Source organism: Arctopsyche grandis, unplaced genomic scaffold (genome assembly GCF_051622035.1).
Source record: "Arctopsyche grandis isolate Sample6627 unplaced genomic scaffold, ASM5162203v2 HiC_scaffold_274, whole genome shotgun sequence".
Classification (NCBI taxonomy): Eukaryota; Metazoa; Arthropoda; class Insecta; order Trichoptera; family Hydropsychidae; genus Arctopsyche; species Arctopsyche grandis.
In genome coordinates, this window is record NW_027518503.1 from 144 (window position 1) to 5,498 (window position 5,355).

The following is a 5,355-nucleotide window of genomic DNA, read 5'->3' on the forward strand; positions in this document are numbered from 1 at the left end:
TTAATATTTCCTCCCCTAACTCTAACATCCCTTATTCTTTCTTCTCCAACTTTAGTATTAGAAGCTTGCCTACCCATTCTATTCTTTCTTTTCTTGCAATATCTGCCTAAAGTTGCTCCAGTTTTAGTCTTTTTGTAATCCCCACTATTGTTGATTCCCATGTAGGGGAATAAAATTTTTAGAAAAAATTTTCACAGCAGAAAAGAATAGTGGTAGATATTACAGAAAAGAATAGAAGTAGATATTAAATAATTGGAAAAGTGGTCAACCCTAAAGAATTAGTATAGTAATAAATATTTAAATTGAATACTGAGAAAGGTGCCGAAATTATTAGATATTGGGAAAAGTGCAAACACAAAAGAATTAGTATATTAATAAATATTCAAAATGAATGCTAAGAAAGGTGCCGAAAGTATTAGATATTGGGGAAAAGTGCAAACACAAAAGAATTTGAAAAGTAATAAATATTCAAAATGAATGCTAAGAAAGGTGCCGAAATTATTACAGAATTTTAAAAGTAATAAATATTTAAAATAAATGCTGAGAAAGGTGCCGAAATTATTACAGAATTTGAAAAGTAATAAATATTTAAAATGAATGCTGAGAAAGGTGCCGAAATTATTACAGAATTTGAAAAGTAATAAATATTTAAAATAAATGCTAAGAAAGGTGCCGAAATTATTACAGAATTTGAAAAGTAATAAATATTTAATTAATTGGGGAAAACAGTGCAACAATTATGTGGGGGGAAGACATTATTTTATTTAAAATTCAAGTTGTTATAATTATTAAGAATAAAAAATCTAGCAAAATATGAATGGGCAAGCGCGTATATAAATAAATTAGAAAAAATGGAGTGGGGGCTTGTATAAATAAAGATACCAACACAATCTTTTAATAACCCAATAGTAAATAAATAAACTAGTTGTTTTCTTAAAAATATATTCATTTATTAAGCATGTCTATTCTACATTATGATTCCTTGCCTCTATTTCAGTTTTCTGTGTTTTTACTAAAAAAACACCCTTTTAAACCACTTCCAATGTAACTTTTCAAAGAAAATAAACACCACTCTTTTAACCCGGATCGTCTATCCCTCCTCTGCTTTTATTTTCAAATTAAAACTCCCTCCGAAATTCAATCTCCAATTTTTCAATAAAAAATTCCTGAAATCCCCTCTATGATTCAGAGTAATGAAAAATACATCGTTTCTTATAAAAAATCTTTTAAATTCTACAACAAATCTACTAAAGCTTTGATAAACACTGTACTTGAAGAAGATGTTAAATTATTTCAATTATTCAATGATGTAATTTTATTTACTAATAAAATTGGTGTTTTTTTTGTTTTTTATTAAAAAAAACACTAAAACTGATTTTTCTAATAACAAAGCCAAAGTCTCTTCTAATAAAATTGAAATCTGTAAATTAGAAAAAAAAATTAGTTCAATTTTTATAAAAGATAATTTTATTTATTTGGGATTTGAAAGTGGGGATTTTGAATATTTACAATTACAATGAACACTTAGTCAAATTTACTAAAAGTTATAAACATTCTGGTCCAATAACTTCTCTTGTAAGTGATAATATAAAAGTTTTTGTATCTGATTTTAGAAATAAAATAACGATTTATCCAGATAATTTCAGTTATGATTTTATAGAGCCAAAACTTTTTTATAATAAACACCCTTTTACTTTGAGTGAGCAAAAGTTGTATGTTCATAGCAGTTCTAATACAAATGGCCATAATTCTGCTAGAAACAATCTTGCCTCCAATGGTGTCAGCTCACTTTTTTTTGTTTCAATTTTCAAATAAAATTGAAAAAATACAATTTAGTCCTTCTGGTGGAACTATTTTTTCTCCATTTAATGGATTTATTGGTGTTTTTGATTGTTTGGGAAATGAATTGGGTAGATTTTCAGGTAATGATGATTTTACAGTAATTCAAGAAATGGGCAGGTGTTTTATAGTGGAAGAAAAAGATGAAAAATTAAAAATACAAGAAACTTTTGTGAAAGATTTGGAGTTTCCTGAATTTGACTTTCCTAAATTAGAAATTAGAAAAAGAGTAATTAATTTAGAGGATTTTGAAGAAAAATATGCTTTTGTAGATAACGGAAATAAAAAAAGTTTAAGGAAAAGGAGTGATAATAGGAATTATGAAAGGGGAGGGGGGTAATAATTTTATAAAAGAAAATGGTAATAATTTCGAGGAAAACATGAATAGTGAAGTTTATTCGTGCAGTAATGAAAGTGTGGTAAATGAACTTGAAATAAGAAGTTTAAAAAGTAAACTGGGAGTAGATAATACTAGAAGACCAAGTCACATCCAACTAGGTAGTAAAAGTAGCATTGAGTCTGGCCATTCTGAAAAAAGAGCTGGTTGTGAAAACACGAGATTAGAGAATGAAGGTGGTTCAGTTCGTAACAACTCATATGTTATTGAAAGTGATGAAAATAATGATTTTTTACAACAACAATCATCTTTGATAAATCCAATTTTAATTTATAGAAATCCAAGTTCTTATGAAAATAAAGAGGGGAAATTGTTGTTTTATTCTTTTGAAGGGTTTATGATTTCTTTAGAATCAGAAAATTCTTCTCAAATTTTTATAAAATTTCATGATCGATCTTTTGAAAATTTTGAATTTAAAGATCTTTTAAAATCTAAATTAGGAGCTTTTAAAGGTAGAAACTTTGTTATTTCTAATGGGGATGTTATAAATTTTTCTAATATTTGGAAAAAAGAAATGAAATGTTCCCTTTTAGGGTTGAGTAATAATTTAATTTATGTTTTTTATGAAAATTTATTAACTTTAATTAATTATAAAGGGGAAATTAAAGATTCATTTTTTATAAAAGATTACCATTCTTTTTGTTTGGGTGAAGATTCTTTAGCTATTTTTTGTAAAGATTTCATTATGCTTGTGAATGAAACTGGGGCTGAATATATACCTGCTAATAATGTAGAATTTGGTTGTTTTGATTCTAATGATTTATTTGTAAAAATTGGAAAAAAATTATTTTTGCTTTGTAATAAAATTTTAAAATTTATTTGTGAAATAAATGAAAGACCTTTAACTATTTATAACAACAATATTGTTGTTTTAGATGGAAATACACTATTGCCACGACCTTTAGTTAAAATATTTCCAATTAGAGCAGAGAGTGTTAATGAAATTAAATTCGATTTGACTTCTGTTGGAAAATATAATTTTAATAAATAATTATAAATTTTAAAAAAGTGAGAATAAATTAAAGATATCTTTACCGTTGTTAAATAAATGTAAAATGTTTACAATATAAATTCTGGTTTATTTATCCGTGGAATTACTTAATAAATTTGTTTGAATTCGGCATTATTAATTATGATTTATACTTTTTAATTATTTTATTAATTTTGTCTAATTTTAGTTTTATTAGTTTGTACTTTTAAAAATATGTTGCAGGCTGCATTTATTGAAAACGATTTTTAAACTCATTAATAGTCTCCAATCGAGGCTTTTTTAGTTTGTTTCTAATTGCGTTTATTGCTTGAAAAAATCAAACCTTTTTAATTTCTTAATTAGTTTTTATTTAGTAATATATTTATTGAGGTTCGGGTACTAATCTTTTTAGATTATAACGCTAGCATTTCTAAAAAGATGATTCATTTAACTTTGTGAAAAAGCTACACTTCAATCAGTAAAAAAAAGGGGGAAAAGGGCTCTTTCCTTATACCCTGCTCCTAAATATTTATTTAAATTAGAGGCTGCTTTTATACATCAAATAGGCATACTCAGGAATCATCAACGATCATATAACTTGTATGTCAAACAACTCTATGCTTACCTCAGTCAATTCAGGCTATATCCTAATTATACCACAAAGGCTTCGGTTCTTGCCTCTTTCTTCGAAGTCTTTTTGACTTATAGGATTTAGAGCTTCCCTGTGAGCAAACACCGAAATTAAGAAAGTTTAAGAGTTAGCAAGGGTGTAAGCTGCTAGGAATTACTCCAGACTTGCCCTTGGTCAACGTACCTGCCATTTACCTCCGTCAAACTTTCTGAGGGCAAATCGTTACTCACATTGTCTTTTAACAGCTAGAGCTGGGTAGTTTTGACGCTTTAGTTACATATATTACAGAGGCCCATGTATATGTTTTATTTCGCAGAGGCCTGTCGGGTAATTTCTTATCTGTAAGTTTAAGATACTAAAAAATGTTGGATTATTTAAGCTGTAGTTGTTAATACTTGTTTGTTTTCTTCGTGTGTTTCTCTGTAACCCGGTCGGGGAACCGCATTGCTGCGTAAACCCCCCACGGCCCTTATGCCAGCTTTAATCCCTCTGCCGACGGTCGGCTAGCCTTAGGACTAAGTGTCCCATTGACCCTGAGCTGGCGTTATAATTAGAGACAGTACCATACTGTCTTAGTCTTTTTATAGTGGGGTTATTACGACTAGCGCCCACTTTTGCGACGGCGTCCCGGTTCTCGTTCTTTTACCAACCAAAGCGCGGTTCGAACCCGGGCAGCACAGGAGTGAATCTGCAAGCCGACCACTAGCCCAACGCCGTCGATTTAATTATAATAAATAGCAAACCCCACTGGCTTACAGGATATTTTCGACTATATAATAAAAAAAAAGGTATTTATTAAAAGTAGTACAAATGCAGCAAAAATCAGGCCTCCCCTACAACTCTACACAGCCTTATAGCTATTAATACCTCTTGTCGAAAGTCGGCTAGCCTTAGGACTAAGTGTCCCATTGACCTTGAGCTGGCGTTATAATTAGAGACAGTATTTCACTGTCTGAAATTTAATTAAAAACAGTACTCCACTGTCTATATACTATTATACAATTATTAGAAGGTATACAAAAGTGCCCACTCTTTATTTTATTAATATTTAATTACAATAAAAAAACATTTTATCTCAATTCAAGCACTACGTTGCACCTATCTTGGCACAGGCCGCTTCTTAATATAAAGTACAGAAATTTGAAAATACTTTAAACACAGCTTATTTACTCTTGAATAACCCTAACCACAAATTTTGTAATTAATTAAAAGAACAACCAAAACAAACAATATCAGATTTAAACATCCTTTGCTTTTCACAGAAAAGAAAAAGACGATTGATTGAATAAAAGGTATTAATTGAAATAAAATTGTGTAAGATTAAATTATTTAATGCTATTAAACTTTTTCCTTGAAAAATAAAATTCCTTAGAGTTTTAGGTAGGTGTGCCATTTCTTTATTAGATTAAAAATTTTGTAAAAAAATAATTATTTTTTTAAATAAAAGGCCGCTGCCGGGAGTCGAACCCGGGACCTCTCGCACCCTAAGCGAATATCCTACCACTGGACGACAGCAGC

General features: G+C 29.2%; 1 non-coding gene across 1 annotated transcript; it reads right to left on the reverse strand.

The window, feature by feature from the left end:
* Window positions 1–5,283: 5,283 nt before the first annotated feature.
* Window positions 5,284–5,355, reverse strand: TRNAP-AGG (transfer RNA proline (anticodon AGG)). Its single transcript has one exon. It is a non-coding gene; the product is annotated as a tRNA-Pro (tRNA).